The 22,674-nt window shown below is 41.4% G+C and overlaps 1 protein-coding gene across 1 annotated transcript in view; it reads right to left on the reverse strand.

Moving 5' to 3' along the window:
* Positions 1-19,208, reverse strand: part of MSANTD1 (Myb/SANT DNA binding domain containing 1) — a 60,003-nt gene extending 40,795 nt beyond the window's left edge. The window contains exon 1 of the mRNA XM_024214914.1: positions 19,133-19,208. The gene's annotated coding sequence lies outside the window, so the exon portion shown is untranslated. The remainder of the gene's footprint in view (positions 1-19,132) is intronic.
* Positions 19,209-22,674: the final 3,466 nt, after the last annotated feature.

The following is a 22,674-nucleotide window of genomic DNA, read 5'->3' on the forward strand; positions in this document are numbered from 1 at the left end:
CTTTGATCATCTTTGTCGCTCACCTCTGGATCCTTTGCAGTTTCTCTACATCCTTTCTATAAATTGGTACCAAAATTGGACACAGTACTCCAGCTGAGGCCTAACCAGTGCCACATAGAGTGTTACAATCACCTCTTGTGACTTGCATGCTATGCCTCTGTTAATACAACCTACAATTGCATTTGCCTTTTTCCAACTTGATGACTCATGTTGTGGTTGTGATCCCAGTTCCTTCTCAGCAGTGCTGCTGCCAACCCAGTTTCCCCCCATTCTATATTTGTGTATTTGGTTTTTCTTCCCTAAGCGTAGCACCTTACATTTGTCTTTGTTGAATTTCATTTTGTTGTCTATAGCCCAGGTCTCCAATTTATCCAGATCCCTCTGAATTTTAGCTCTGTCCTCCAATGTATTGGCAACCCCCACCCCTCCCCCAGCTTTGTGTCACCTGCAAACTTGATCAGTATGCGCTCTATACCTACATTCAGGTAATTAATAAAGATGTTAAACAATACCAGACCCAGAACAGATTCCTGTGGAACCCCACTTGAGACCTTCCTGCAATCTGACATCATTTCATTAATAGTTACTTTTGTTTGAAGTTGTTTAACCAATTATGTGCCTACTTAATGGTAGTTCTGTCAAGCCCGCATTTCTCCAGCTTACTTATCAGAATGTCACGTGGGACTGTGTCAAAAGCCTTGCTGAAGTCCAAGTATATTATATCCACTGCATTCCCCCTATCCATCAAATCAGTTACCCTGTCAAAGAAAGAAATCAAGCTGGTTTGGTTGGTAAATCCATGCTGGCTGTTAGTGATTACCCATTCATCCTCCATGTATTTGCAAATCGAATGTTTCATACTTTGCTCTAGCTTCCCAGGTATCAAAGCCAGGCTGACTGGTCTATAGTTTCCCAGTTCCTTCTTTCCCCCCTTTTTAAAGATGGGCACTATGTTAGCCCTTCTTCAGTCTTCTGGGACCTCTCCTGTCAGCCATGAGTTTGCATATATTATTGCCAGTGGCTCTGAGATTTCTTCAGCTAATTCCCGTCAGTATCTTGGGGTGAATAGCATCCGGCCCACTGATTTGAATTCATTCAGATTGGTCAGAAGATCTCTGATGTGTTCTTTATTTATCCCGATCTGCATCCCTTCCCCTTTATTGTCCATGGTAACTTTGCTAGTCGTCCAGTTACATTTAATTTTTTGAGAGAATACTGAAGCAAAGTAGGTCACCTAAATCACCTAAAAGTGGTAAGGAATAAGTCTCACTCAGACTCCATCTCAGTGGGGATAGCTAGGGGGATGCTTCTATTCTACAATTTAATCAGCCACAAGTTTAAAAAATTTGAAATTAAAGATGTCTGCCAAAAAATCCAAGAGAGAAGCACAAGAGTGCCTCCAGCTCTAGTTTGCTGTTCTGCCTAGAGGCTCCCAGGCATCCAGCCTTTTCCTCTTGCAAAATTCTGTTCAGCTGTCGAGCTCTGAAGGAAAAATTTATAAGGATGAAAACATTTCATAAAGAATATTTAAGGCATAGGATAGTTCCATTTTAGTTAATTAAGGAGCAAAATACTTAAATGTAGAGAACATTCAGGTATCATTGGCTGGTACTGGTGACAAAGTTGTATCAGGAATCCAAATTCTTGAAAATATTCCTAACGTATAAAATTAATCCAGTAATAATTAATACTTATTGCAGTCTGCCCACTCCTAAGACTCTCCAAAAATTAAAAGAGCCAAATTCACCAGTGCCATTCGGACTTCAAATGACTTACACTAGCAGTACATTTGGCTGGCATGGTTCCATCTGAAGCTGTTGGCCATGACAGCAATAATCCCAAAGTGACTTCTGTCATTTCTGAAATGGGTTGCCAAACAACAATTCCAGTCATCTCAAAAAGCCTCAACATCTTTTATAATGGGAGATATGCATAGCTCCCAAGAACCACTGAAGTGGCAGAATGTGCACTGCAGGTATTAGTTTGTCCTGACTTTGTTTCCAAAGCCATACTCCAATGGATCCAAGAGCTTTTAGCATTCCCATCAGAGAACTGGATATAAAAAGCTATTCTCCCCAGATCAAAATAGCATGAGTTTCTGGCAGATGCTCTTTCCGTGTCATCCCACAGTATGGCATACCATACCATGGCCTATGAAACCCTGTTGCTTAAATCATGGTCTGTCGTTATTAACCTCAGGATTGCTTAAGTGGTCTTTCACTGATTGTTTTTAAAGAGGTTCTTGACAAAATTTTTAGACAATCAGACACCAAGTTGCAACTTCAAGATAAAGCCAAGGCTAGAACCTTCAACATTAACTTAGCATCTCACAAAATGCAAAGGAGAGATAACAAACCTTCCAGAGGTGGGAGAAGAGTTTATACAGTTTAAGATATTGTTGACCCTATTAGCTGAAGCAGTTAGCCAGCATTCAGAGCCTTACAGACTGTTTCCATTATGAGGAGGAATTAATTATATGGAGTCAGGTATATCTTTGGTGTATTCCTGTTTATTTACAAAATCCTGTACAAAGTGCACAAAGTCCTGTTTCCTTGAACACAGTAGGAATAAACAGCAAGAGGCAGTTTCATTGCTCACAGGTCCAAATCTGTCTTTCCAGTCAGCACTCTGCCCAAAAGAAGCTCTCTCTCTTGGCTTCTGAGGGCCATGCTAGCAGTGCTTCTCTGGCTGTCCCTGACTTCCTCTAGCTGCTTTTTCTTCTAGCTTTCTACTTCCGACACCCAGACACACACATACATAGCTGCAATCCAATCAGTCCCCAGACCGCATGGTTCAGCTTCTATTCCAGCTTTGACATGCTAGTCCATGATTTGGTAGGTAGCTTCTATCACTAAACAAAAGGGCACTTAATTGCTCCCTCATTTAGGGTGAATGAAAGGTGGATAGCACACCTATCAGCTTAAATGAGGTCTGTGGCTGCCCACAGATCAAAGACACACATACTAGCAGTTACCAACATCCTCACCAATTTTATCACTCAAGACAGAGACAAAGTTCAAGGAAGTCATTCTGTCTCCTTTGATAAGTTCTCCAAAACTAATGCAAACCTATGAGCCACCTCCAGATTTAGGAGCAAAACTTCTCTAATTCAACCATCAAATACACCAAAGATCAGTACTCTCAGATGCCGAAATAATTGTTAAGATGGCATGTCTTCTTTTTTCCCATCCTATTTAATGTAATTATGGATGTTCTAATTGTTCATACAAATGTCTTTTTTAAAAAATCCTATGAATCTTTTAGTCTCAATATCCTGTAGCAGAGAGTTTCACAGATCAGTTATGCCTTGTGTAAAAAAAGAAGTGTTTCTACATCAGTTTTAAATATATTGCCTTTCAGTTTCATTGGATGGCACCTTTGTTCTTGTAAAATAAAATAAAGGTAAATAAGAACATCCATCTATATCATTCATTATCTAGTGTAATCTATTGTTTTGTTTTCCCTCTTAATCATCTCTCTAAACCTATGTGCTCCCAATATTTTCACTCTCTCCTGACACGGACATCTTTTCATATCTATAATCATTTTAGTCATACTTTTTTGGGCTCCTATTTTGTGATGAGTGACCAGAATTGACCACAGTATTTCAGGTGAAAGAATGCTATTGATTTAGGTCACCATGTTATTTTAATATTATTTTCTATTCCATTCTTTATCCATCATAATATTTAGTTTGTATTTTTGACCGCTGCTGTATATTGAGTAGAAGTCTTCATTGACCTGTCCTTCTGTCCCCCAACACTCCCCACCGCAACCATCCCCTCTGTTGCTCTACCTGCCCAAAGCTACCTTCTATCTGCCCCTCCACCAGCATACACTAACCTCTCAAAAACGTCCCTTCTCAGCACCAATCAGTTCCATCTTGTATATTGGCATTATCAGCTGGCAAACTGGCAGATAACTGAACTCCCTTGGCATCTTCTGAGAAGCAGGACAGCTCCTACTTTGAAATGCTTATTTCTAGTCACCACATAGGGACCAGGATGTTCATACTCTCTTTTTCTCTCCAGACCACATGGAAGGAGAGCCAGGGGCAGTCTCTCTGCTTCTGATGAGACCATCAACAAACACTCTTCCAAAGTTATTCCACTTCTCTATCCACATGAGAGGCAGAGAAGGGATTCTTCTTGCCCTGTCTGAGGTTAGAGGTTGCTGCCAAAAGCATAAGGGTATGTCTACACAGCAGCTGGGAGTGAGTCTCCCAGCCTGGATAGACGGATTTGCTCTAGTGGGGCATCAGCTAGTGCATGTTGCAGCTCGGGCTGGAGCTTGGGCAGGTGTGAGAGCCTGAGCTCTGGCAGGAACTCTGAAATTAAGATTTATCTTCCTGCCATTATTCATTCAATCTAAATGTTCAGTATTCCTACGTATAGATTGCAAAGGCATGTGTCACCATGGCAGGTATGTGTCTGTGAGAAAGGACTGCATGCACTATCCTTGCCAAAAAGATGGAAATATATAATTCAGATCATTGCAATTTGGTTATCAAGTAAGATTCAGAAGATATGCACCACTTTATCAGGGAAATGGTTTCAATGGTGGGAACAGTCAAGGATTCTGTCTCTGGAAGATAATATAATTTATTTACAAATGGATAAATTGAGAGACAGGCTTTGGGAAGAATTTTCAAAAGAACCCACTAATTCTGGGTACCTTAGTTTTGGATTGTCCAAACTGAGATGCCGATGGACTGATTTTCAGAGGTACTGAGCTTCCACAACTCTAACTGAAGTCAGTGGGTGCTATGAGTGCTATGAAAATTTTGCTCCAAGTGACTTTCCAAAGTGAATCACTGGCAGACATGACTAGAGCTCAGGAATTCCGCTTGTCAGTCGCATTACTAAACACTCAAGGACATTGTTTTCTACACAACCACATGGAACTCCCGAGGGGCCCCATGTTCATAAGCAAATCTCTGACTGCTCAGAAGATTTTCATATTTAAAATACTCATAGTGATAGCATAGCCAGGAATATTCTTAAAGAAAATACAAAGGAAAACACTAAATCTGACTGCAGAGACTCAAAACTAAGCAGCTTACAAACAAAAACACACCACACTTAAAATAATGTGTTCTAAGTTATAAAAGTGGCCAGTGTTTTTTATTTACTGTGCAAAATGAAAGCAATAGTGTGTTACCCAAGGGGGGCAGTCTATGTAACTATTTAAAACAACCTGAGTTAACTTTAGTTCCTGTTTTGTTATGGAATTCAGAAGAGTTCTGTATCATATTCTGATAACCTTCAAGACTGTCCAACTAATCAGGAAATGTTTCCCGCCAGGATCTCATTAGCAACATAAGAGAAAGTGTTCATCTCTTCCGACATACTCCAAGCTTCAGCTGGTGATGGTTGTTTACACACTATCTGTTGGGTCTTTCCCCAAGCTAGCTCCATTCTCTGTTGTAACATGCCACAAAGGGTATGTCTATACTGCAGTTAAACAACCTGCAGCTGGCCTGTGTCAGCTGACTCAGGCTCATGGGGGTCAGGTTGAGGGGCTATAAAACTGCAGTGTAGAAATCCAGACTCAGGGTGGAGCCTGGGCTCTGGGACCCTTCCCCTTGTGGAATGCCAGAGCCCGGGCTCCAGCCTGAGCCGGTTATCTACACTGCAGCTATAAGAACAGGAGTACTTGTGGCACCTTAGAGACTAACAAATTTATTAGAGCATAAGCTTTCGTGGGCTACAGCCCACTTCTTCGGATGCATATAGAGTGAAACATATATTGAGGAGATATATATACATACGTACAGAGAGCATGAACAGGTGGGAGTTGTCTTACCAACTCTGAGAGGCCAATTAAGTAAGAGAAAAAAAACTTTTGAAGTGATAATCAAGATAGCTCAGTACAGACAGTTTGATAAGAAGCAAGTGTGAAAATACTTACAAGGGGAGATAGATTCAATGTTTGTAATGGCTCAGCCATTCCCAGTCTTCATTTAATCCTGAGTTGATTGTGTCTAGTTTGCATATCAATTCCAGCTCAGCAGTCTCTCGTTGGAGTCTGTTTTTGAAGTTTTTCTGTTTTAAGATAGCCACCCGCAGGTCTGTCATAGAATGGCCAGACAGGTTAAAGTGTTCTCCCACTGGTTTTTGAGTATTATGATTCCTGATGTCAGATTTGTGTCCATTAATTCTTTTGCGTAGAGACTGTCTGGTTTGGCCAATGTACATGGCAGAGGGGCATTGCTGGCACATGATGGCATATATCACATTGGTAGATGTGCAGGTGAACGAGCCCCTGATGGTATGGCTGATGTGATTAGGCCCTATGATGATGTCACTTGAATAGATATGTGGACAGAGTTGGCATCGGGCTTTGTTACAAGGATAGGTTCCTGGGTCAGTGTTTTTGTTCAGATGACGGCTGCTACTCTGAAAACTGCAGCTATAGCCTCACAATCCAAGCCCAGCAAGTCAGCTGACACAGGGTAACTGCAGGTGTTTAATTACAGTGTATGCATACCCAAAGACTGAGGCCTCAAGTAGTGGATCAAGATGTGCCAATCTAAGCTATGGCATCCTAAATTTCTGTTTTTCACAGTTTATTTAACATTCCCCTTCTCTGCATACTACAACTCACATCAACGGGCTGGGAGGATTAAATCAAGTCCAACTCATAGCAGCAGATTCACATGGCTCTGTTATAGCCGTGGTAGTGCGTATAATGGACTTTCACCTTGAACAGTCGGTTTCAAGACTTCTTTCGTTGGCAAGAGTCAGTATAGGAGGATTTAGGTTTCTTAACTCACTCAAAATTGTATCTTTCAACCTCAGTGGTGGTCAGCCTTTTGTTCTACTTCCTTCTACCTAAGGTCTGTAAACCTTCTATCAAAGTGTAACCTTCTTCTGCACATTGTACATGACATGACCATTGCAGTCTTCTTGTTCTCCACTGGTGAAAGATCAAGCCTTGTGATCTATGTCAAGCTTATTTATTTGCTTATAGTTGTAGCTTACATACATACAAATATATAATAAAATGAATATTTTAATGTCTGATTTAATATTTTATAAAGATTTGACATTATCAAAACAAAACATTTTGATGGTCTGAACTGAAATATTTGGGAATTCGTGTTCCACAGGAAATTTCATGTTTATGTTTTGATTTGGACTGAAAACAACATCAAAATGTTGGAATTTCCCACAGAATGCAAATTCAATTTTCTGACTTGCTTTATACATTAATACTCTGTGGATCTGCAGAGACAATACATTTGAAGAACAAAAGTTGCTTAATAAAGTTTTTTTTTTCATGCATGGACTTACTGTTGTGGTTTGGCTAAGATAGTGTTTTAAGAAAACTCCTTGTCCACAGAAGAAAGGAAAACCATGATATAGCATGTTAGAAAACATTTAAACTAGGGCTGACAAGCAATTAAAAAAATTAATTGTGATTAATCGTGCTGTTAAACAATAATAGAATACTATTTATATAAATATTTTTGGATGTTGTCCACATTTTCAAATATATTGATTTCAATTGCAACACAGAATACAAAGTGTACAGTGCTCACTTTATAGTTATTTTTTATTAAAAATATTTGCACTGTAAAAATAAAAGAAATAGTATTTTTCAATTCACTTAATACAAGTACTGTAGTGAAATCTCTTTATCATGAAAGTTGAACTTACAAGTGTAGAATTATGTACAAAAAATAACTGCATTCAAAATAAAACAATGTAAAACTTTAGAGCCTACAAGTCCACTCAGTCCTATTTGTTCAGCCAATTGCTCAAACAAGTTTGTTTACATTTGCAGGAGATAATGCTGCCAGCTTCTTGTTTACCACGTCACCTAAAAGTGAGAACAGGCATTTGCATGGCACTGTTGTAGCCGGCATTGCAAGATATTTACATGCCAGATGCGTTAAAGATTCATAAGTTCCTTCATGCTTCAACCACCATTCCAGAGGACATGCGTCCATGCTGATGATGGGTTCTGCTCGATAACGATCCAAAGCAGTGCAGACCAAAGCATGTTCATTGTCATCATCTGAGTCAGATGCCACCAGCAGAAGGTCGATTTTCTTTTTTGGTGGTTCGGTTTCTGTTTCTGCATTGGAGTATTGCTCTTTTAAGACATACTCCACACCCCATCCCAATCAGATTTTGGAAGGCACTTCAGATTCTTAAATCTTGGGTCAAGTGCTGTAGCTATCTTTAGAAATTTCACATTGGTACCTTCTTTGTGTTTTGTCAAATCTGCAGTGAGTGTGTTCTTAAAACGAACTACATGCTGGGTCATCATCTGAGACTGCTATCGCATGAAATTTATGGCAGAATGTGGGTAAAACACAGAGCAGGAGACATACAATTCTCCCCCAATGAGTTCAGTCACAAATTTTATTAATGCATTATTTTTTAATGAGCGTCATCAGCTTGGAAGCATGTCCTCTGAAATGGTGGCTAAAGCATGAAGGGGCATACAAATGTTTAGCAGATCTGGCATGTAAATACCTTGCAATGCTGGCTACAAAAGTGCCATGCGAACGTCTGTTCTCACTTTCAGGTGACATTGTAAATAAGAAGCTGGCAGCATCGCACCCCACAAATGTAAACAAACTTGCTTGTCTTAGCGACTGGCTGAACAAGAAGTAGGACTGAGTGGACTTGTAGGCTCTAAAGTTTTACATTGCTTTGTTTTTGAGTGCAGTTGTGTAACAAAAAGAAATCTACATTTGTAAGTTGCACTTTCACAATAAACAGATTGCTCTATGGTACTTGTATGAGGTGAATTGAAAAATATTATTTCCTTTATCATTTTTACAGTGCAAATATTTGTAATAAAATAATATAAAGTGAGTACTGTACATTTTGTATTGTGTTGTAATTGAAATCAATATATTTGAAAATGTAGAAAAACATCCAAAATATTTAATAAATTTCAGTTGGTATTCTATTGTTTAACAGTGCAATTAAAACTGATTTTTTTAATCATGATTTTTTTTTGAGTTAATCACATGAATTAACTGTGGTTAATCGACACCCCTAATTTAAACATATTGTGGATAGCATGATTCAAAGCTGCATTGTGGACATGGTTTGAAATGAATTCAAACACTGAACTTTGTATATAATTTTGTTTGTAACTGGTATTTGTTTTGACTTGTAAAGTCATTTTTCTCAGGGGCAACAGTCAGCTGATAGGACTTATGTACTTTGTGGTCTATGATTAAAGGCTCTGAACTAAGTGAAAATGTAGAACTTTTGAACTTCACTTTCAATAGCTATGCTGGAAGACAATATTTTTTATAAAAGTATTTCCTTTGATAGATATGAGACTGCAGTCAGATTTTCAAGTAAATCCCAGAGCATCCCATAACTTCTATTTTTTCCTTACTTCTTAGAAAAGTGAGTTTAGCCCAAGTCTGTCTTTGACATCTCAGAGCTAGTCTACACTACAAAGGCATTGCTGATACAGCTATATTGGTATAGATATATTGGCATAGCTCCCTGGTGGAGATGCAGTTTATACCAGCAAAAGGAATTATTTTGCTGATACAGTTAAATCATCTCCTTTGATGGCATAAGCTATACTGTCAAAAGACTCTTAACTGCATCTACACAGGAGTTGCTGGCACATTGGTCAGAGGCAAAGGCTGCGCTAACAGCATAGGGCCAGTAGAGTGAGTTCAGCCTAGGGGCTGTCAATCAAGATGCCCGCTGAGTGACCTTTGCGGATCTTTACATGTGCAGAAATGACTCCTGGCCTGAGGAGAGCAGGTCTCCAGCTCCTGTTGTGATTGTGACTCAGGTGAAGGTTACTAGTCCTACTCTGCCTAGCACCAGTTTCTTTCTTTACCCAGCAGCAGTTTCTGATTTGGTAAAGTTAGAAGAAGGGGGTTACTCATCTTGTGCAGTAACTGTGGCCCTTCAAGATGTGGCCACCTATGGGTGCTCCACTGTAGGTATATCCATGTCTCTGCATCTCAGATTGGAGATTTTAAGTAGCAGTGTCCATTCGACCCGCACATGCGCTCTCCCTGTCTCATGCTCTGCCTTCAGGCTATCTAGCACTGTGCAGATCAACTGCCCTCAGTTCCTTCTCTATCTCAGAGCCCATTGTTAAGAATGCCAAAGTAGAGGGGAGAAGGGTAGGTAGTGGAGCACCCATAGGGACACACATCTCAAAGAACCAGTTACTGCACAAGGTGAGTAACTATTTCTTCTTCTTTGAGTAGCATCCCTAAGGGTGCTCCACTGTAGGCGACTCTACGGTGGTACCCCCTGATAGAAGGGTGGGGCTTCGGAGTAGAGTCTAATATTGATGATAATATGGTGGAGATAAACATGGCATTAGATGCTGAGTCATGGGTGATTGTATAATGGTCAACAAAAAGTATGAGCAGATGCCCAAGTTGCTGCTCTGCCTATGTCTGTGATGGGAATGTTTTTGATGAAGGCTACAGAAGTGGAAACAGATCTCGTGGAATGAGTTCAAACTCTAGATGTAGTTGGAGATTGCAGGTATGATAGCAATAGGTAATGCAGTTCGATAGCCATCTAGAGAGTCTCTGTATAGAGATTGAGGACCCTTTAGATCTCTCTGCAATAAAAAGGAATAGTCTAGGAGATTTTCTGATTTAGTTCTAGCCAAATAGAATGCCAGTGCTCTCTGGACATCAAGCATGTGTAATAATACTGCCTCTCTCTTGTCCCAGAGTAGCTTGGGGAAGAAGGTTGGGAGGTGTATAAGTTGGTTTATGTAGAAGGCAGAAGATATTTTGGGGAAGAACTTGGGGTGTGGTCTCAGTGTAACCTTATCTCTGAAAAAATTTGTAAATACTGAGTGTATCGATAAAGTCTGCTGAGAGGAACTCTTCAGTGCTGAGGGAGTCCACAGTACCTGCATTCTACTGTGGTCCAATGATTGGCCAGATGATGGTACTCTAGTCTTTTGTGTGGTGAAAGTGCGTGGTACCGAGGCTCTCCTTGTCTACAGCAGTACTGTTTTAGAGGAGTTAGTGCGATCTCTATCGCTCCTTTCCTCTGATGGTACCGATGACCCTGAGCCTGTGCCCTTCAGGTCTTTAGGTACTGGTGGTACCAGTACCTGAGAAGCCTGAAGCCTCATGGGCACCCTGTTGCAATTTGGTCGGTACCGAGGTGGATGATGTTGCCGGGGATCTTTTTTCCCCCGCTCAGTTCTTGAATTTGGGGACTTGTAGCCCCCTTTTTTGAAGTTTTCAGAGAGGAATCACGTTTCCTCTTTGAATCCACCTGAGTATGACGTCCCAAGGACGTTGACAGTCATGTTGGGGACTGTTGCTCCAGGGGGTCCCAGGTCCAGAGTCGGAGGCTGGTCTAACTGAACTTTCTAATATGAGGAGTCTGAACTTCAGTTCACGGTTTTTTCTTGTCTTTGATTTTAATTTCAGGCAGAAAGTACACTTCTGTGGTATGTGTGAGTCTCCTAGGCAATGAATGAAGCATGAATGGCTGTCGCTGACTGGAATAGCTTCTCTGCAGGAGAAACAGCATTTAAACACAGCAGAGCCGGGCATGCCCCTTTTCAGGTTTTGTTTCCCCAAGGGGGAAGAGATAACGAAAATCGACCAAGGACAGAAAGATAACTGTTTTTGAAACATAGCCTCCCTCTTCTTTGTTCCAAGAAAAAAAGAAAAGGAAAGGGGATAGTATTAATCTAACTAATGGAAACTACTAGCTACCCTATCAACTAGAAATGAAGTTATAAATAAATCATTCCTCAGATTCTGCTATGCGCTCTTTTTTAGGCCAAAAGCAGTTGAGAAGGAACTGACGGCGGTTTGCCCACACAACGCTAGATAACCTCGAGGCAGAGCACGAGACAGGGAGAGCACATGTGCAGGCCAAATGCATATTGCTACCTAAAATCTCCAATCTGAGGCAGAGAGATACAGATACAGCTACAGTGGAGCGCCCATAGGGACACTTCTCAAATCAGTGTTGCCAGCTCACAATTTTAATGCAAGTGTAAGCAGAGTCTGAATGAGCTCTCCCCTGACATCTAGTGATGAGCTGTGGAAGAGGGCCTCAGGACCTGATCTCGTTTGCATGGGCACACCCACCCTGCCTAGGTGCTCAGCATGATGGGATTGCTTGCCCAAATAATCACTTTTGGCTGGTGTTGGATCCCCAGTCTCCTTGTTATTGGGGCAGGAGTAATAAAGGGCTGTTATCCTTGTTGTGTGAATCGAGGGCAGCAGAACTGTACCTGGCATACCCCCATGGAGAGACTCACACTCAACTAAACAGCACTCGCTAGACAGGGGACATGGATTCCAAAGCCCAGTGCCTTGAGGGTGGGGACGGTACTTGTACCTGCTGGTGTGGGCCCTGCTTGTACACACTATTTGACCCTTCTTCTCTCCACTGTGTAATAAAAGAGCTAGTTTAGACTCAATTGAGAGTCTTGTTACACACTGCAAAGCTGAAATCACTGATACCCAGGTCTAAGTATTAGACCTGCTTTGAGGCAGTGTCTCTGATGCAAGAGACTGCCCAGAGTGCAACAGCAGTGAGGATCCCCACTAACAGCTGAAATCACTGAGAGCTGTGTTAAGTGGTAGGCCCTGAAGACATCTTGGTGATCGGGTGGCTGGTGGAGAGAATTGGAGCACAGCCCAGTGGAGAGGCGCAGTGAGCAGCCAGCAGGGCGGCTGGTGGAGAGGGCCAGAGCAGAGCCCCACAGAGAGGAGTGGCGAGCGAGTGCCTGGGCAGCGGCTCCACCCAGAGTGGGAGGTGAACTCTGCAGATGCACCTCTGAACTCTGGGTCTGCACTGACCAAGGGCAGCAACTGTGAGAGGGGCGCAGAGAAGGGACAGGCACGATAAAGGGACTTTTGGGTTGCTGGACTTAAGAACCTGAGGGGAAAAGGACACTGCACAACATACTTGGAGGTGGGTCTTTTGCTCATGGTTTATGTTTATGAACCCTGTTTGCAGTGTTTTGCCAAATTAATGCCAGGTTACTTCTCTCCTTTTATTGTATTGCTACACTCAGACTCTGTGCTTGCGTGAGGGGAAGTATTGCCTCTTAGAGGCGCCTAGGGGGTGGTGTGTAATCATCCCAGGGCACTGGGTTGGGGGTCGAGACATTTTTGCATTGTATTGTTGAAAAGGAACCCCTAGATACTGAACCCGGCCCTTGTTGCTGCCAACTCTGGCAGAAGGGTTACACAAGTCTTGCAATATTTGGCGTTTTTCTTAAAACCCCCTGGCCCTCATGATTGCAGAGACAAGCTTAGAAACATGAACAAAGTGCATCCTGAAGGCTCAGAAACCAGAAGACAAATAAAAAGTACCCAACATTTATTATTGGCTTAAACATCATGAGGTTTGGGGAAGGGGTCTCATTCACGATTTTTTAATGCTTGAAGTTGGCAATATTGCAGATATCACAGTGGAGTTATTGAAGAAGTAACACGTTAAGAGTGGCAGCAAAACCTCTTGAATGGAAGGGAGAGTTCTGAAGGCTTCAGAATACAATGCACTCACAAGAGGGTGGATATGGAATCAGGTGAGATATGGAGGAAGAGCTCACTTAACAGTTAGGGGCTGCTAGAAGGGACACTTACACTAGAGCCAAAGGAGGGCATAGCCAGCAGGAGGAATTAGCACTAAGGATTTATCTATTTATGCACTTTAGGTATTTTTGCACTGGTGTAGTTACATCGGAGCAAACTCCCAGCACAGATGATCTGCAAAAGTTAAAACAAATCTTGAACCGAGGAGATTTACTTTGATTTCAAACAGTATGTATGTTCTGCCCCTTCCCCCATCCTCCGGGTAAAAACCGGGTAAGTCGCATTTGTACAGCACATCTTCACTGTGAGTTTGCATTAGTGTTGCAACTGTAAAAAAAACATCAGGGTAATTTAGGTAATTTAAATAAAGTCTAGCTCAAGAAATTGGTGCTTCTCACTGCAATTAGTCACTTCACTCAGTTAAGCTCCTTCAACACAATGCACATGCACACCAGTGTAGCACTCCTAAGGGAATGTCAGAATTAGATTTATTTGTGCCTTTTCCCTTTAAGGATTGAAGGTCTGCTGAGGAAGTCAGAGGAAGTCAAAGGGGTTGCAGCAACAGAATTGTGTGCACACTAAAAGGACTGAGTAGCAATGGGGCTTGTGCAAGCCATATTTGTTTCTTTTTTGATATACTAAGTCTAATAAAACTCCAGTTTTAAAACTGTTCCTCATCTGGGAGTGTAATTCCAGCAGGACAGGATAGGCAGAAAAGGGACACACAATAGGAGTACTCTTTACAGTAGTTTTGTCCATTAACAGCGCACCCAGATGACTAATTATATATGAACCTCTGTGTTCAGTCAGATATTTTAAAACAAATAAGAGAACACATTACTGAGTAATATTGATGTAGGGTCCAATTGTGAACCCCTCACACTCTGACTTCAGTGAGACTATATGCGCACTCATAAGTGGGCCAGATCCTTAGCCAGTGTAGATACGAGTCCTACTGAGTCCTACAATGTTCTGAATGCCTTTCCAAGACCTGTTTTCTGGTCTGACCACATGTTTGGCTCTCTACTTCCCAGGTTGACCTTTGTTCCTCTCATTGTCTAGGAGTTTCTGCCACAATAATTGCCTTACTTGCAACTCTATGTAATTAGGCTGTGACAACAGTAGTTTTGTCTGCCATATTTGGGCGTCCAACATGACTCCATCCTCATGTGGTGTTAAACTTGAGTAATAGAATCACAGAATCATAGAACTGGAAGGGACCTCGAGAGGTCATCTAGTCAAGTCCCCTGCACTCAAGGCAGGACTAAGTATTATCTAAACCATCCCTGACAGGCATTTGTCTAACCTGCTCTTAAAAATCTCCAATGATGGAGATTCCACAACCTCCCTAGACAATTTATTCCAGTGCTTAACCACCCTGACAGTTAGGACATTTTTCCTAATGTCCAACCTGAACCTCCCTTGCTGCAATTTAAGCCCATTGCTTCTTGTCCTATCCTCAGAGGTTAAGAACAACAATTTTTCTCCCTCCTCTTTGTAACAACCTTTTATGTACTTGAAACGTATGTCCCCTCTCAGTCCTCTCTTTTCTGGACTCAACAAACCCAATTTTTTCAATCTTCCCTCATAGGTCATGTTTTCTAGACCTTTAATAATTTTTGTTGCTCTTCTCTGGACTTTCTCCAATTTGTCCACATCTTTCCTGAAATGTGGCACCCAGATCTGGACACAATACTCCAGTTGAGGCCTAATCAGCACGGAGTAGAGCAGAAGAATTACTTCTCGTGTCTTGCGTAGAACACTCCTGCTAATACATCCCAGAATTATGTTCACTTTCTTTTGCAACAGTATTACACCGTTGACTCATATTTAGCTTATGGTCCACTATGACCCCCAGATCTCTTTCCGCAGTACTCTGCAGTACTCCAGCAGATGTCCTGCTGTTGTGGACAGGACAAATTCAACTTCTATTTTAACTTAGTTTATTCAACCTTCATTGTGAAATTTGAGCTGTGAGACAACAGTTGTAAAATACAACTTAAAAATATAGTGTAGACACAGCCGTAGAGACCCAGAAATTTTAATGACTCACTGTGGCCTGTGAGTCGCATCTTTTGCCTGTTGTTCTTTGGTATCTGCGCAGCTGGCTTGCTAGTCATTAAGTTAAGTAACTGACTCTCACAGTAAATCACCCTCATTTTCATTGTTAAGGCCCTGCCTGTTACCAGGTTTCCTCCCTAACATGGGTAACTTGGCATCTCTAAGCATAGTTAATTTGCAACATAGATTTGAGGAGATTTAGTTTGACTATTAGGAAAAACTTTCTAACAATAAGGATTGTTAAGCACTGGAACATGTTATCTAGGGAGGTTGTGGAATCCCTGCTCACTGGAGGTTTTTAAGAACAGGTTAGATAAACACCTACCAGGGATGGTGTAGGTCGGGGTCGGCAACCTTTCAGAAGTGGTGTGCCGAGTCTTCATTTATTCACTCCAATTTAAGGTTTCACATGCCAGTAAAACATTTTAACGTTTTTAGAAGGTCTCTTTCTATAGGTCTGTAATATATAAATACACTATTGTTGTATGTAAAGTAAATAAGGTTTTTAAAATGTTTAAGAAGCTTCATTTAAAATTAAATTAAAATGCAGAGCCGCCCCGGACTGGTGGCCAGGATCCGGGCAGTGAGAGTGCCACTGAAAATCAGCTCACGTGCCACCTTCGGCACCCGTGCCATAGGTTGCCTACCCCTGGTGTAGGTATACTTAATCCTGCTCAGCACAGAGGGGATGGACTAGATGGCCTCTGAAGGTCCCTTCCATCTCTACATTTCTATGATTGCAAGATAAAGTAAGCAAATATTGTGGTAGTTTATAGAGGATACCTTGGTAAAGTCCCTGCACACCTACACACCAAGTAAGTTCACTAAGGGACAAACCACTGGTATACATGATCTCCTGGTAGAGTTAAAAATCCACCCCAGAGGCCTTTTCACCACTGAGGAAATTAGAAGAAATTAACATCAGTTGTTTCCTATAGCATGATTGTAACATGCTCTGTCTAAACACAAAACTCTCTCAGTTATGTTTCATTCATGCTGACTTGTGCTTGACAGACTAGACTTTACCATGAGTTAACCTTGATTGAAGCTGAGTCAATTGAGGCTTAATCATTATGTGTTGTAGCGAAAGCGGAATGTCACTGACAACAAACAAAGCAATTAGTCCTCCAAGGGTTGTTGCACAGTTCACTACCCTTTGCAAAATTGGCCTATGTAACATCCACTGCCTAGGGGTGTCTGCTGAAAGCGATCTTACCAGTACAAAGTCACCTGCAAGCAGACATGTGGATTCCTGCTGCAAGCAGCTTCCATGGAAACCTACTTCTCTTGGCAATCAATCTGCAATCCAGTTCCTGATCTATGAACTGTACTATGCCTTGTAAGGGATCAGATGGATAAACTTCCAGATAGCCATCGGCCAGCGTCCAGGTACTCATTGCTTTATAGACAAAGGCAGTACTGTGGGACCTTGGGCAGCCATGAGAGAAACCAGAAAGTATAGAAGATGGCATTTCTGTATCTTGCAGTGCTGAGAAGTCACTGAATTAGAGATGAGTACCATGAACAAGTATAAGGTCTGAAGGAGATTACCAGAAGATCAAAAACAATGAGCCTAGGAAAAGCTGCCTATTCTACACTGAGAGATAAGGTGGATTAGGTCATATCTTTTATTGAACCAACTTCTGTTGGTCTCTCTCTTACCTGGGACTGACACGGCTACAACACCACCGCATAGTCTACATTGAGACTGACAGGGCTGTGGGACCTTGCAAGTTGAGTGAATCAGATATATTTAAGCCAAGTGTCTGGTTCAGAACCGAAAAAATATACACTTTCAAGTCCCTCTTGAAAGTTCACCTCTGCTGTGATGCCACAGGGAAACCTGAGGACTGACCATGACAATTTTAAGGAGTAATTGGGGAGTATTTAATAAGTCCTGTTTACGTTAAATATTTTGTTAACATAATTGTGTTCTTCCCTTTGTCCATCCTTTTTGTCTGTCTTAAGATTGGGAGTTCCTCAGGGCAAGGATCATGTCTACTTTTCTATTTGTAAAGTGCCTAGCAAGTTGTGGTTATTACCAGAAATAATCAGCATTAATAATTTTTTTTACTTACTGTCATTTTTAAGGTAACTTGGGCCAACTATTTCACTATTGTGGTGCCTCTCATAATATTTAACAGGCCAATATTCAGAAAAAACAAGATCAGCGTCACTTTTAAAGATTATGACTATTATTATTTAATAATTAGATTGCAGTAACATCCAGGAATGCTATTGCAGTAGCACGCAGAGATATTAAACACATATTAAGACATTGGGTAAAACTTTCAAAAGCGCCCGCCTACATGAATTCAGAGCCTAAATCCCATTTTCAAAAATCTAAGTCTCATTGAAAGTCAGTGGGCTCCTGAATGCCTATGTCACTTTTGAAAAAGGGACTCATTTAACACCAATATAACTTGGGCACTTTTGAAAATTGTACCCACTGTCCATGCCTTGAAGCTCACAATTTAAAGAGACAAACAAACATATAAAGGGTGTGGGAGTGGAGAGATGGGATATGATCAAGTTTTATATACATTTAAATTTTGTATTAATAATTAATCAGCTGTCTTCATCTACCCCTCTACCTATCCATCATTAAATAGCTGATTTCTAATAGGCATCATGGCAGTGTGAGTCATGAGTAGGAATTTAAAGGAAGAATGTGGCCTTATACAGCTGGGAAGAAATATCGTGCCATCTTCTCACCCCAAAAAGCTCCAGGGTGCATGGCTTGCTCCACAGATTCTAGACATTCTATTAGAACAATCCTGGGACAAATCATCTAAGATGCTGCTGAAATCAAAATATCTTTGGATGCCAAATGGGACAAACTAACTTCTCATGTTAATAGTTTCTATTTACAACTGCACATAGAAAATCTGTTTGTTTTCTTTAAAAGAACATCCTTTCCAGAAAACTCTGGTGGGAAGAGGAGAGGACAACGAGTTGTATTTTGCCTGAGGGGAGAGCAGAAGTGATATCCTTGGCCCAAAAGAAAGAAGGGGGCTGCAGAGAGGCCAACCATCTGAGCACAGGAAAAGATGCTGGAATCTCAGGACCATAAGGAAATTTAAAATCAACAATTTTTCAAAACTATAAGCCTTGAGGAGTTATAGCTCACTTGTCTGAGAGTAACTAGTATTATAGTCACTCAACAGCCTCTGAGACAGCACAGTGGGAGAAAGAGAGCAAGTTGTCTGGGAGAAATCCAACACTAAGACGTTACGTGAACCCAAATCAAATTCATTTGAACACGTCATGTGTGTATTATGTTTTTCCATATACACAGAGCAAAACAATCTAGATTACTCCGTAGGAAAGAGTGAAAACAGTGATTTAACTAACATCCTTCATCTGAACTGAAAACAAAATGGCAGCTGTTTATATACTTTTGAATGACTGCAGTACACACTTCATTTTATACTGTTCCACTGTATTCAAACATTCAGGACACAGAGTGACCTCTCTTTTCAGATACACGTCTACAACTGTTTAGATTCTTTTGTAAAAGAAAACATTTTATACCTGGTGTCCTGGAAGCAGAGGATCCCCCATGGGCCAGGAAATCAATGCAGGAATCCTCACAGCAGACCACAGAGCTGGAGCAGAATTTAGCATCTGGGTGAGAACAACAGAGTTTGACAGGATAAATCAACATGTGGAGAGGAGAAAGAGGAAACAGTTCAAAACAATTGAGGGGAGGGGGAAAGAGGCCAAACGGAAGTTATCTTTTAAAGGTTTGGCTGAGGTGGGCTTAATTACATTTAGTGTGCAAATAATTTAGCTTTTAGAATAATGTGGACAAATACACTCCCTATGATGTAAGAAGGTCGCTCTGTAAATGCCAAGCTCAACTGCCTAAACCTCCTACAGTCCTCCTCTCCTGACACCAAAACAAGTGACAAATGCCCTGATTCAGCTGCCTTACCACCTCCTGCTACAGGTACCTCCTTTAAAAATGCCCCAATTCATCCAACTACCCTAACTACTAGACTCTTCCTCACATACATACCTCATCCTCACTTCTGAGCTGCCACGCTCTGCCATTAATAAATAAAATAAACAACAACACTTAACACTTCATTTGCTGCTCTTCAGAGAATCATAAATCATTGTGCAATGGTGAGTTCTGGAAGTATCATTATCCCTCTTTTACAGTTGGAGAAACTGAGACTCAGACATTAAGGGTAAAATTTTGAAAAGGCCTTAAGTGACTTAGGAGCATAAGGCTCATTGAAAGTCAGTAGGAATTGTTCCCTGAGTGATGTAGGGGCTTTTGAACATTTTACCCTAAGTGCCTTGCTCAAAGTCACAGCAAGTTTCTGGAGAAGACAGGAATAGAATCAAAATTCTCCCATGACCCTGTCTACTAACTAAATCATGAGTTATATGAGTTTCCAAGCCCCAAGCAACCAATCGCCTTCCAAGCAGCTCTGTGTCCTCTGGCAAGAAATTAAGCCATATTTTAAAGGAACAAAGGCTTAGGAAAGCTTATGTAAAGATTGTGGACCAGATTCTCAGCTGATGTAGATTAATATAGCCCTATTGAAGTCAATGGAGCTACATCAGTTTACATTAGCCAACGTTCTGGCCTATTATTTAAAGTTAAAATGACAGAATCTTAACTCTGTTCTAACTCTACTGAAGTGTTTCTTAGCTACAAACATTCTACCTTGAATTTTTAAGTGTTTGTTTGAGCCAAGGTTAAAAATGCTGACAAGACTGCTCCCCCCCCCCCATGGTTTTAAGTGGATCATAAAATGATCTGTTGCCTATCAGACTAAGAAAGTTTCTCCTTTACAAACTATTGTGTATTTTATCTGGTAACTTGCTTTCTTCTTAAAAGGCAAAAACTATCTGCAGATTAGAAGATTTTAGTTGCAAAAACTAAACTAAAGCATTTTCTCATAGAAATGTTTCAAAGGAGCTATTTGCCTATTGTTTTATTGCGTATCTGTTGTTAAGTCTTTAATTTGAGTATGTATGTATTCTTTAAAATATTGCAAGTGATTTTCTTCAGCTTTGTTGTCCCCAATAATTCTCTACATCTGTATTAGAAAGGACATTTAGTGAAACCACAACTGCCAATATTGGAAAGTTATAAATAAGAGCACTTGGGGAGAAAAATGGGGGGCACATTGTGATGTCACTGAAATACATTAAACATGAAGATATTTTTGGAGAGACAAAGTGGGGAAATGATACATATTTTTCTAAATAAGGATTATTGGTCTAACAGGGAGCAGGCTGAGTAACTACAATTGGCAGGGTGTTTTCCTGGTTAGCCTCAGTCTTCAACTTCAAGAAACTCAAGAACATTTATTGAACCAGAGTAGAGGAAATCTTCAATCTGAGGGAAGGTGGAGGGGCTATTAGCTGTTTTTGAGTTGGTTTAACATTCTTATTTCTAGTGTCATAGTTTGTATGGCATTTGACCAACCATTTCCCTATCCTGAAAAATTTACAATTTAAAGTGAGACATGAAGAAGAATGACCACAGCACTTCAATTTATAGCTATGCTAAGAAAAATCCTTAATATGGCTTACATTTGGCTGTAGGCCAATGGGATCATAGTTTATGTGGCCAATACAGATGGACCAAATCATGTTAGAACAATCATGCTTTAGCCTAGGGAGGGACCAAGTATAAATGTTTTTAATACTCATGTGTAAGACCATTGTAGACAGAAGTCATGAAGCGCAAGTTCAAAGTTTCTTTGGAGTTTTATCCTGGACACACTGCACACTGAAATCTTAGCAACATCTTTTTCTCAGACCTAGCTTCAAGTGATGAAAGAAGTCCAAAGTATATACTGATAAATGGATAATACTGGGCCAGACTCTGTCTTGCAGGGGATGTAGTGTAAGTTTGGCACCTGCTACTGTCAGAAGACAAGATACTGGGCTAGATGAACTATTGGTCTGACGCTGTATGGCCATTTTTATGTTCTAAGTCAGGGCCTGAGTTGTCCCATAGGTAGGGCCCTACCAAATTCACGATCCATATTGGTCCATTTCACAGTCATTGGATTTTAAAAATCATAAATGTCATGATTTCAGCTATTTAAATCTGAAATTTCATAGTGTTGTAATTATAGGGGTCCTGACCCAAAAAGGAGTTGAGGGGGGGGGTTTCCGCAAGGTTATTGTGTGTGTGTGGGGGGGGGGTTTGCGGTACTGCTACCCCTACTTCTCCGCTGCTGCTGGCAGTGCTGCCTTCAGAGCTGAGCGGCCGGAGAATGGCGGCTGCTGGACGGGAGCCAAGCTCTGAAGGTAGAGCCGCCACCAGCAGCACCACAGAAGTAAGGGTGGCATGGAATGGTATTGCCACCCTTCTGAGCTGGGCCCTTGGTCAGCAGCCACCACTCTCTGGCCACCCAGCTCTGAAGGCAGCAGCACAGAAGTAAAGGTGGCATGGTATGGTATTGCCACGCCACCCTTACTTCTGTGCTGCTCATGGTGGGGCACTACCTTCAGATCTGGGTGCCCAGCCAGCAGCCACCGCTCTCCAGTCGCTCAGCTATGAAGGCAGCACAGAAATAAAGGTGGCAATACCATGAACCCCCTAAAATAACCTTGCAACTCCCCTGCAACGCCCTTTTGGGTCAGGACCCCCAATTTGAGAAATGCTGGTCTCCCCTATGAAATTTGTATAGTACAGGGTAAAAGCACACAAAAGACCAGATTTCATGGGGGAACACCAGATTTCACAGTCTGTGACGCATTCTTCATGGCCGTGAATTTGGTAGGGCCCTACCCATAGGGTACATCCACACTTTGAACTGGGGTTGTGATTCCCAGCTCAAGGAGACATACCTACAACAGCTCTGATTATTTTTAGCATGCTACCTGAGAGCATAGCCATGGTGGTACGAGCAGCAACAGGGGTTATCTGCCCTGAGTATGTACCTGTCTGAGCCCCTCCCACTGCTCACACTGCCACAGCGACACTATTTTTAGCACACTAGCTCTATCAGAGCTAGTGCAGGTATGTCTATTTGAGTTGGAAATTGCACCTCAAGCTCCAACTTTACCCATACTGACATATGAATGCTGCTTTTATTTAT

The sequence above is a fragment of the Terrapene carolina genome, unplaced genomic scaffold, assembly GCF_002925995.2.
Source record: "Terrapene carolina triunguis isolate 2854851 unplaced genomic scaffold, T_m_triunguis-2.0 Scaffold66, whole genome shotgun sequence".
NCBI classification, from domain to species: Eukaryota; Metazoa; Chordata; order Testudines; family Emydidae; genus Terrapene; species Terrapene triunguis.